This window comes from Protopterus annectens, chromosome 9.part0 (genome assembly GCF_019279795.1).
Source record: "Protopterus annectens isolate FY-2018-M chromosome 9.part0, PAN1.0, whole genome shotgun sequence".
Lineage (NCBI taxonomy): Eukaryota > Metazoa > Chordata > Ceratodontiformes > Protopteridae > Protopterus > Protopterus annectens.
The window spans coordinates 1,550,840,020-1,550,851,421 of record NC_056743.1 but is presented as its reverse complement, the minus strand read 5'-3'; positions in this window follow the sequence as shown (position 1 = coordinate 1,550,851,421).

Genomic DNA, 11,402 nt, shown 5'->3' with positions numbered 1-11,402 from the left:
GCTACTCATGTAGGGTAATAAATAATGGAAATGGCAGGTGAGCGTGTGCATGTGTGGGGGTAGCAGGGTGTGTGTAAATGCATGTGTGACAGAACAGATACATATAGCTGAATCTACAATACAGCACATGATGCACATTCCCATAGTCAATGGTAGCATGTGATGGTGTGCAGCTGGTACACTTTGGTAAGTAGTATGGGTACAGATAACAATTCAGGACATTCATACAGTTACTGCAGCAGGAATGCTGGGATATATACACAATCATAGTGGAACAGTGAACAGTTACCAACATGTTACTACTTATACACATCTATGTAGTCACCCTGTGCATCAGCAATGTGTTTACCTTTTCCTGCACTGATGTTGTAGTATGCAGGAGGTGGCACAGTGTCATCATATGCACAGGGTGTGGGTTAGGTATGCCCAAGCCAGCCACTGGTACCACCAATTGACATGTGTGTGTATGTGTGTTTGTGAGGGGCAGCAGTACAGGGTGGACCAGTGTTGGTGCAGTGTGTGTGTGTGTATGTGTTTGCCCTAGGTGTTAAATTTCTGCATGTGTGTAAACATGCACACAGTCCCACATAATGGCTGCCATGTATAGGGTTTTGTGGACAGCCACAGACTGCACCTGTCAGGTCATCCAGATCAGTGTCTGTGGGCACGGACACGGTACCTGTGCCTGGCAGGGGTGCTACGGACCGTATCCGGTACTAACCCAGACTGGGTACTGTCATCGGAAGCGGGTGTGTGTTGACTGGACACAGTTCCCTGTTGGGACTGTCCAGAGCCATGTGCACGTGGTCTCCTGGGGCGTCCTGATGACAGCACTAACCCAGCATTGCTGGGGCTGCTGCTGGCACTTGAGTTGCGTGAGTGGGCCTGTTGTCATCCGTGGCGACTGCCAGCTGGTGCTGTTGCCGGCATACGGCCACGTCGACGCCACAAACGCACACCATCACCCTGGCCCATGGACATCTGGTTGTGGAGCAGCTGTTGTATGTCCCCACAACGTCTGTCAACGACATCTGTGAAATTACGAATAGCATTCGCAATGTCACGCATGCCATCTGTCATGGCTGTGCGACATGCTGTCAGCTCCCTCAGACCCTGTCTGGTGTACCTTTCCATACGCGCCTGTGCCTGCATAACAGTCCAAAACATAGTGGAGGTTGACATACCTCCTTGGTCACGTCGGCCAGAGGCAGTACGGCCACGGATGCCCCCACGAGAACCCATGGGCGACTGTCTGCGTGGTACCATTGGAGGACCCTGCTCATGGCTGCTTTGTGGGGATGCATGTACCACAGGTATCACATTACCCTGATCTATGCCCCATGCATACTGTCCATCACCTAGGGACAATGGTGACAAAGGATGTAATGGCAGGATGACTGTGCGCATTGAAGGGGTTGACAGCTGTGTACTGTCAATTGGCTGACCAATGGCGGACCCAGACACACCTTCCTGCACCATTATAGACATTTCCTCATCATCAGTACCTGGGGCACAAGATTCAGGTTCCCTGCTGCAGGTCACCAGAGCAGCACCAGAACCTACGGGAGGAAAACAGGGAACACAGATTACAGTCTCAAGACATATTTTACGGTGATGCACTTCAATACAAATGCACACATTCAGAAATGGACACATGCACTCATGGACACACACACACACACATGCACACATGGGCACAGGCACATTTGCACACATGCACACCCCACAGTACACACACACATCAGTACTGAGTTACACTACTCTTACTAGTATTAACTTGAGTATTGCAGGTATTATTAAACACACTCACCAGCATGTATACTACTGAGTTTCACTACTCTTACTAGTATTATAAATAGTTTTTCAGGTAATGATAAACACACTCACCAGCATGTATGGCCTGCCTCGTTGCTAGATGGGAGGGACCTGGAAATATGAAGAAAGTAATGTCAGTGGGCACAAGTGTGCCATTGTTTTTGCATATGATACAGTACAGTAGTACACCAGTTCCCTTATACACATCAGCTGCTCATAATGCCAGTATCACACATGCACAATTACATATCATGATGACAGATACATACCACGTGCACACCTTATGCATGCATGAAGTAGCAGTGTACAGAACAGTCATATGTACATATGGCATCTTACCTGCACGCTCAGTGTCTTGCTGCTGTGTGGATCCAACCTCCATCATGATGCAAGTCTGATGCTGTTGTTGTTCTGGGGCTGGATCCACGACACTTAGCAGTAGCCCCTCCTGTCTGGTGAGGGTGGGTGTGGCCACCCCCCCACCTGTGGCAACCTGTTGCCTGCGGATATCTGCAGCACGCTGGCGGACATTTCTAATCAAATCACTGCAGTGATGTCTCACCTGCTCATATGTCCTATCATGCATGCCAACATCATTTATCCTGCTGACAAGGTTTTGCCACAGTGCAGACCTCTCCTGCTGATTCTGGGTGGTGCGTGAAAACAGGATGTCATAGTCACGCACCAGGCTCTGGTGGATCACTTCGTCCTCTGCAGCAGAGTATGCAGGGTTCCTTTTTGGAGCCATATCTGCCTGGAAAAGTACACAAACAGGATATCAGCAGAGTATGTCAGCAATATATGGTACACATTCTGTACATAAAGTATTAAATTGTAGTTATTACTGCTTGGTTGTAACTTGATTAAAGTGTAGCTATCATTCTAAGTCTTTTGGATTAAGCACTTGGCCTTCAGACCAGTTGTTTTACATTAGGAAGGTTTGTGGCAAGCACTGTGGTGGCAGGACAGGTAGCTTTCATCCTTCTAAGTTGGGAACTGCTGATTGAGAGCCCAGTGTCCAAGTGTATTAGTTCTGGTATAAGCAGTTGGGCTTCAGGCCAGTTATTTAACATTAACAAGGTTTGTGGTCTGCACTCTTGTGTGAGAATAGGCTGTACTCTGCCATTCATAGCTGGGAACTTCAGGTTTAAGGTTTATAGTGCCTGCATATTTGAACTGTATCTTACTGACATTGGTACACCTTGTTTGCTGTAGCATACACTACATCCAAGCCTCCTGAATCTAGCTTTGTTTATATGCTTGTTATTTGTTAGCTTGTTATTTCACTGGTACGCTAATTCCACATAATACACAGCTTGTCAGCACTTCTGTGAATCACTACTGATAACTGGCCTTGTGTTCTAAGCTATGGAAGTTTTAAGTATGGAAGACATGTACAGCAATATTACATATGTATATATATCAGGACTATGTACACACAACCTATCTCATGGACATACCTATAGATAGTGAACTATGATACATTTGGAGGTTTCACAGTAAACACAGTATTAACCTGCTACTTTGCATTACCTGTGTTTGTGTCAGCAGTTGCTGTGTCACTGATGCTAATTGCTGTTTGCTGCTGCTGCTGCTGGTTTTGTTGCTGTGATGATGCAGTTTTTTTTTTATCACTGCCTTTATTTCTTTCTTTCTTTCTTTCTTTCTCTCTCTCTCTCTCTCTCTCTCTTTCTCCATCGGTTTGGTGCAATGAATGTATTGCATGTGTGGAGTGTTAGTACTGGATGCTTTTGTAGGTATCTGCATAGGTCCATGTGATGGCCTCTGCACCAATTGTAAGGCAGCATTTGCTAATTGCATGCAGCCAGTTGTGTACTGATTGCATGTCTCACTGTGATTTCCGGACAGTGCTATAAAAGGGTATGTGAGATAGGCGTTGCCCTTTCAGATTGTAAGGGCGTGGACCATGCTGGTATGTCGTTGACAGTGTTCTGTGAGTGTGAAGGTTAGTAAGTCTCTCATGATTCATGCTGTGTTGTAAATTCAGGTTGCTGCATTTCTCTCACCTGTTCCCTGTAGTGAGTGTGTATGCATACTGACACCTACAACTATATTTCCATATGTATTAATATATATATATATATATATATATATATATATATATATATATATATATATGTGTGTGTACATATACATACTTTCATATATGTACATTAGCTTACATTATTAAGTACAAGCTAACAATTAGCAGGGCTGTTTCTGTTAACACTAAACTAGTATGGGAATCCAGTAATTAGGACAGTAAAGTCTATCTGACATGCTTTGGGTAGTACACATCCTATATTGCCTTTATCTTCATTCCTACTATTACATGTTATACTTATTTTAGCACTATATTCCTGTATGAGAGTCATGGCTTAATGGTAGGTCATACAGACTAGTGTTACAATGGTCTTGTGGTAGGGCCTAATAGTATGCTTTTATTTTGCTTTCAAATTGAGTACAGGGCCTGTCAATCAAAGTGCTGAAGGCACCTTTAAGCAGTTAAAAGGGTTAGTAAGTCTCACAGGAGTCAGGCTGTGTTGTAGATTCTGGTTGCTGCATTTATCTTCACTGTTTCCTGTAGTGAGTGTGTATGAATACTGACACCTACAACTATATTTCATATGTATTAAAATATATATATATATATATATATATATATATATATATATATATATATATATATATATATATATATATATGTGTACATATACATACTTTCATATATGTACATTACCTTACATTATTATGTACAAGCTAACAATTAGCAGGGCTGTTTCTGTTAACACTAAACTAGTATGGGAATCCAGTAATTCGGACATTAAAAATCTACCTGACATGCTTTGGGTAGTACACATCCTATATTGCCTTTATATTCATTCCTACTATTACATGTTATATTTATTTTAGCACTATGTTCTTGTATGAGAATCATGGCTTAGTGGTAGGGCATGCAGACTAGTGTTACCAAGGTCCTGGGTTCAAGACTAACCGTTGGAATTTATTTTTCTTTCGAAATGAGTACAGGACCTGTCAATCAAACGTGCCAAAGGCAGTTTTAAGCACTTAAAACCAGGTCTGCGCTCGTTTGCGCGGAGCTCACACATGTGCACTGGCGGTGAGCTCCGCTAACACACGCGCACACCTGCGCTATTTTCTTTGAAAGAAAAAAAAAAGGGGTGACAGGAAAGTGGTGAAAAAGGGGTCACAAAGAGGGTAAGACAGTAGGGAAACAAGCTTGGGATTTGCAGGAGGGATGTAGGTGAGGCCCATAGCTGCCCATGTCTTTCTCAGCAACAGCTGTGCATTTGTATGTAATTTGGTGTGACATTTGAAACCTTCCACCCCTGAGAGAGGTGTCAGGACAACATTAATACCTGTTGTACAGCCAATTGTAATTAACAGTTTCAATGTCCAGCGGACATGTGTGCAACATGGACAGCTATGTATGGGGCGTAATTTTTTTGTGGGTACAGAGTGCCCTTTTTTTTTTTTTTTTTTCAGGTGAGAGTGGTATGTCAGGTGAAGGTAGTCGGTATAGCTGGGGAGGTAGGTTGGGTAGGTTAACAGACAAGACGCATACAGGGGCGGTGTATGACACATGTGGGGGGGTTACACAATTGACGGGGACGGAGGTTGGGATATCCAGGGCACATGAGCCCACAGATGGCAACAGTGGAACTGATATCCCCACCCATAGGCAGTTGCCACTGTTCCTTCACAGCCCAGGACGGGGCTGTGCTGGGGGCTGTGTAGGCGGGACAACGGGCATGCCCGTAAGCTGTGCCACCCGGGCCTCAAGCTGGCGTAGGGGCCCAAGAACAGAGTCTTGAATCTCCCTTCGCACCACAGACCGAGCACCTTGGAGGGTGAGTGGACGGGCTCCTCCGGCCATGCTTGCAGGGGGGGACAGGCCCCATCCCCTGCAGCGCTTCCACCCGAAGGTGGCACAGGGCCACCGGAGGAAGGTCCGGCCTGGGCACTAGTGCCAGGTGCAATCGCCAGATGAGGTGGGAGAGGTGGGTCCGCTGGGACCCGCCTTCCCAAGCATTCTAGGTTTGTGAGTATGTTATGTTAGTTTGGGTTAGTAGCATATTATTCCATTCAAATTAGTTGTAACAGCATGCATTGGTATTCCCATTAAACAAACACCCAGATATTAACACCATTGAACAACAGGCATATCAATATCACATGCATTATTTGAACAGAAATACACAATCAAACAACATGCAGGGTTGATTAATGGCAACAGGCCATCAGGTTTGCAGGTATGAACAGGGCACATGCGACAACGGACATGCATATATTTTTGAAACAACAGGACAAATGTCCATGGTTAATGAAATTTTCACATACCAATATTTAGTGAGTTTTTTAATTTGCAATTATAGGGTGGGGTGGAGAATGAAAATGTTGACACATTCATAAATTATACACTGATATACATTTGTAATAGAAACACAATTAACTTGTGGGTGATAGTTTTCAAATGATTTTTAATTGACTGTCATGCTAGACCTGTTACAGATTCATCACTATCCTAGTTATTTTGAATTTGATCAGATACATCATCCTGTTACATTTTGATGACAGAGCAGGGGACAACTATGGATGTTTAGTATGTCAGACAATCATTCATTCTATCTGAAAATTGTTGACTGTGATCACCATGTACAGATTTTGGCTTAAACAGTCAAGATTCAGACACACTGAAATCAGTTTGGGATGTTAATTTTTAATTCCCACATGCATTTAGTTCTGTAGAACCACACTGAGGCTTATATATTCAGGAGTTATTACTACTTTATTTATTGATACATGACCCTTTCTGTCACTCTCACACATCCTGCTATTTCACAGTTCAGGTTGGTACTTCTAGGCTTTGTTCACATATTAGACCTGTGGTGATTCAAACACTTTCCAGCAGCCTCACTTCTGTTATGATTCAGCATTTCAACAGGGGATATATCTCACATGTAATTAACTCAGCTTCTGAAGCTGTACTCTTGAGACGACTGCAGGTTATACTACATTTAATTAATGGTGGGACATCTGTTTTACAGAACTATTTATTTCTATCAATTATATTTCCAGTTTCACTTACATACTGATGAACTCGATGTACCTGCACACTTTCACTTGTTGCACATTCAATTACTTTTAATGAATACACTGCAGTGTTGTGCTAAGTGCTACACTATAATATTTATTTACAAGTACTAGGTGGGGTTACTAACCTGCATGGTGGCGCAGCCGCACCAGCCTGCTGTCATGTGCCCTGCGATTCACAGAGCGGACACCTGCAGCTGTAATACAAAACAAGTAATATTGGAATACACATCTCCATGGTATCAGCTAGTTGAATTCCTTACATACATAAGTAAAATGTAACTTAGTAGTGGAGTGTTGGGCATATCCCGGGCCTCCTGGATCCATTGGGTCAACTGCTCTTGTTTGCGTCGCTTCAGGTCCGCATGGTGGTGATGGACCTGCTCACCAGTACGTGGAATCCCAGTAGCACTGGTGAGATCATGAGCCAACTGGTCCCATGCCTCCGCCCTGTATGCTCCCCATGAGACCTGGCCCTGCATGAGTTGGGCCTCATGATGATGATGAACTAGGAGCCAGACCATGTATCTGGACTCCTCAACGTCCCACCGCTGTGCTCGAAAGCAATGTCCCTCCCCTACTCCACTCATTCTGCCTGCAGGTCTATTCTACAATCGTTTATGCTGTGTATTCCCGCCTATGGGGCTTATATATGCCGATTTTCCCACACATTTCTATGATTGGCCGTTTTGGAATTGTATCAACTTCACAGAAACTGCTTTATCATGCTCCATTTTGGATTACATCCTATATATATGCTATTTCTGCATTTCTAAGTACTGTTGTCATGGCTTAGTGGTTTAGTACCTTGACTCTAGTGCATGGTATTCTGGTTTCGAATCTGACCACTGATTTTTAATTTTTATGACTGTCTAGACAGGCTGAGGGGTGTGTCTGTGTAAAGGCACTTTTGATACAACTTGCTTAACGTTGCCCAGCGGTTAGCTTGTGGGCGCGGCGCGCACCTCCGCGCAAACGATGTGCGCTGGGTTAAACCTTAATTGGCTATTAACACACATGGTAAGCTAAGCACAGCTAGTTGCACACAGTTTGAGCCTGTTAAACCAGTGCTTAGCTATGGGCAAGCAATTTGCAGCCTTTGAAACACTACTCAGCTAAGGGCACTCTGTCTCACCTTGTTTGACAGCAGCTTAGCTATCAGTACATTTCTAAATATTTTTATTATTGTATTACTTGAAAATATATGATCCATTTCATTCCATTTTACAAAAGGAAATACTTTTACATTTGTACAATACTGTCAGGGGCCTTTTTAGTGCTTATTTACAAAAATAAAAAGGATGTTGTGTGGGCTCGAACCTTGCCGGCCTGCTCTTAAGCCGAAAACTCTACCGCTATGCTATTACTTCTTGGCTTACTTTGCATATTTAGTTCTTATATCCTTTTCCACTGATTGCTAACTGCAGTTGCGCTAGTAGCACACCCGCTCACACGAGCGCACGCATTAGCAAACATTTACGGGGTTTTAAAAAAAAATAAAAAAGTTTTCATTTTACATTTTATAACATCTGTTCACTTTTTACATTTTACATTGCTGGTCTGTGGGGGCATGTGTTGTGTAGTGTGTTTATTCACATTTCCATGGCCTCTCGTGGGTGTTTACTTTCTGCCATTCTAGACTTCCGGGGGCATGTCCGCTTGCAGGGCTTAGCCTACGGACACGCCCCCTACTATCTTACAAGGACCATGTAAGACTTACAGTGTGATTCAGCATGCCTCATGCACCTCATGCATATGCATGACATGCTGACATCACACCGTTTAACTGCAGCCTCCGTGTAAGAGTTATAACTCTTACACGGAGGCTTCCTGAATCCTGCCCAGTGTTTGTGCTATAAAAGTTGTAAATGAAATCCAAATATCTGTAATCATTGTAGAAGTAAAGCATAAAACAGTATGCACACTGAGAGATTTGAACAGTGTCTATGACAAATGGGAAGAAATAGCCAAGTAATGGGACACTGGAATGGCTGTGTGGGTGGGCGGGGCAGAAGAGGGGGTGGGGCTGCATGGGTGGGGCTTGGGTTTACACCCCCCTGCAAAAAATCCTGCGGGCTCCCTTGCCCACAATACCATGCGCTAACTCCCCAGATCTCGTTTGCCGCTTTGCTGCGAGGTAGTCTGTTTTTACCGGCTCCGGTCAGTAAGTGCTTTTTTCATATATATATTCAGTCTCAGTAGTTTTTTTCCAGTTAGTTACCCTTCTTTAGGTCCCTTCTAACTGCCTTACCCTTTCGGTAGCCCTTTTTCCCCTTCTTTAGTTAGTTTTTTATCTTGGGCCTACGGGCTTTTCCTTAGTTTTCCCCCACCCCTTTCAGTGTGTGTGTGGGTTTTTAGTCAGTTCCCCTTAACTTAAATAAGTGTGTGTGTGTGGACTGACTGTGTTCCTTTTTTATTTTTTGTCAGGATGTCAAAGGACCCTAAGGTTTCGGGATTCAAGAAGTGTGACTCGTGCTGTCAGAAAATGTCTCTGACAGACAGCCACACTTCTTGTGTCTATTGCTTGGGGCCTTTACACCTGCAGGACTCTTGTTCTGTTTGTCACGGATTTAGTTCAAGAGTCCTGCAGGAAAGGCGTAACAAGCTCATCCTAAGGGGCTTGTTAAAGCCTGATGACTCCCCGTCCAAGTCTGGCTCGGGGAAGTCGTCAAAAACCGCCAAACCCTCGGCTCCAGCTTTTGAGCCGAGGGCTGGCGTTATCGAGACGGCTCCAACCTTGGTTCCGTCTGGCTCCGAGGTGAGCAAAGTGGTTTCTGCTCCAAAACCATCATCGGAGCTGACCCCAGCGTGCAAGCGCTCTAGGTCCCCTTCGCTAGAGTCCGTCAGATCGGCTCTGAGGTCCCCTCTCCTATCGGAGCGGAGTCATAGGACTCATTCATCAAGGTCATCCAGGCTCTCCGACCACGACATCGAGAGGGTGGTCAGTAGACTCATAAAATCTCAGGCGCTGGCCCAAATGCTCCAGAGCCCATCTCACCAGACTGTGGCTCCTTTGATACAGCTATCCATTCCTCCTCCAACTCATCTCTTGAGTTCGGAGCCGGAGTTTGTCGGAACCGTGACCTTGCCCACGTCAGAGCCGATACTTCCTCCTTCGGCTCCGGTGTCGTCGGCTCCGACCTCTTCATTGGTTCCATCCGTGGAGAGGTCCAGGCGCCGAGACTCCATTGTTGGCTCCGAGGGGGCGAGTGGCATCGGACCCTTGTCCGACCCCGCTCTCCCTCTCGGTGGTTAGTTCGGCCCCGACATCATTCTCGGAGCCTTCTCTGTTGGTTCTGGGGGCAGTTCCGGTCTCTTCGGAGCTGGGGCTACCTTTGGTATCTGATAGGGGAGCCTTTGAGGTGATGAGGAGTGTGCTGGACCCAGTGTCCACTCCAAGGTTAAGTTCTGCGGCTACTCCCTCTGTAGTGCCTGTTACGGTCTCTGGCCATCCTCCTACACCTGACAGCAGAGATCCAAAGCGTAGGGTACCCACCTTGGGTGTCTCCTCCTCTTCCGAGGGCTCCCCTGAAGTTTCAGGGGAACCCCCTAGGAAAAGAAAGTGCAAGAGGAAGCACATAGACTCCCCCATGTATGTCACGTCGGACACCGACTTGGATGAGTCGGAAGGTTCCCCCAGATCCCCCTCTGAGGATGTCTCCTTTTCAGACATCCTGGAGATCCTAAGACAGAGGGGAAATTGGTCCACTTTCAAACCTTCCGAGGACGAGTCGGTTTACCTTGACGCCTTTGGATGTCGCCCTTCCACCTCCTGGGTGTCTCCCCCTTTCAACCCACTAATGGAGGTAGTGGCTAGAAAGGCGTGGGCAGCTCCTGATTCAATGGAACCTACCCCTAGGAGGCCTTCTAAATTTATTTCTGCACCAGATGACAAATCCTTTCTCACCAAAGGTGTTTCAGTTGATGCTATGGTGGTAGCAGCAGCCACTAAGAAGGAATTGGCTGATCCTTCTGTATCTGTTCATCCTCCTAACAAAGAGTCCAGGACCATGGACAGGTACGGCAAGCGGACCTTTGCTTCAGCGACCTTTTCTATGCGATCGCTGAACTATTTATGTCATTTCACCCGCCTTCAGAGAGACTTGCTCAAAAAGCTGGGTGAAGCGGTACAGGATCCTTCTGCTGCAGGGTTTAAGGACAAAATAAACTCTCAGCTGGCTACCCTGAACTCCATTGTTAACTCCTCCATGCGGCTTATCTCTTATGCAGCCGATGGAGCGAGTAGGGTCGCTGGCACAGGTGTTGCGTTGAGACGTCAAGCTTGGATGCGACTCTGTAACTTTGCTGATCCCTTCAAGGCGTCCTTCACCAACACCCCCTTTGACGGTTCGGAATTGTTCGGACCTCAGGTGAAGAATACCCTCACCAAATGCGAGCAAGATGGTAAGACTCTCTCTGCCGTGGGAGTCCATTTTTCCACACCTTCTAGACCTTATGGGGAAAGATGTGGT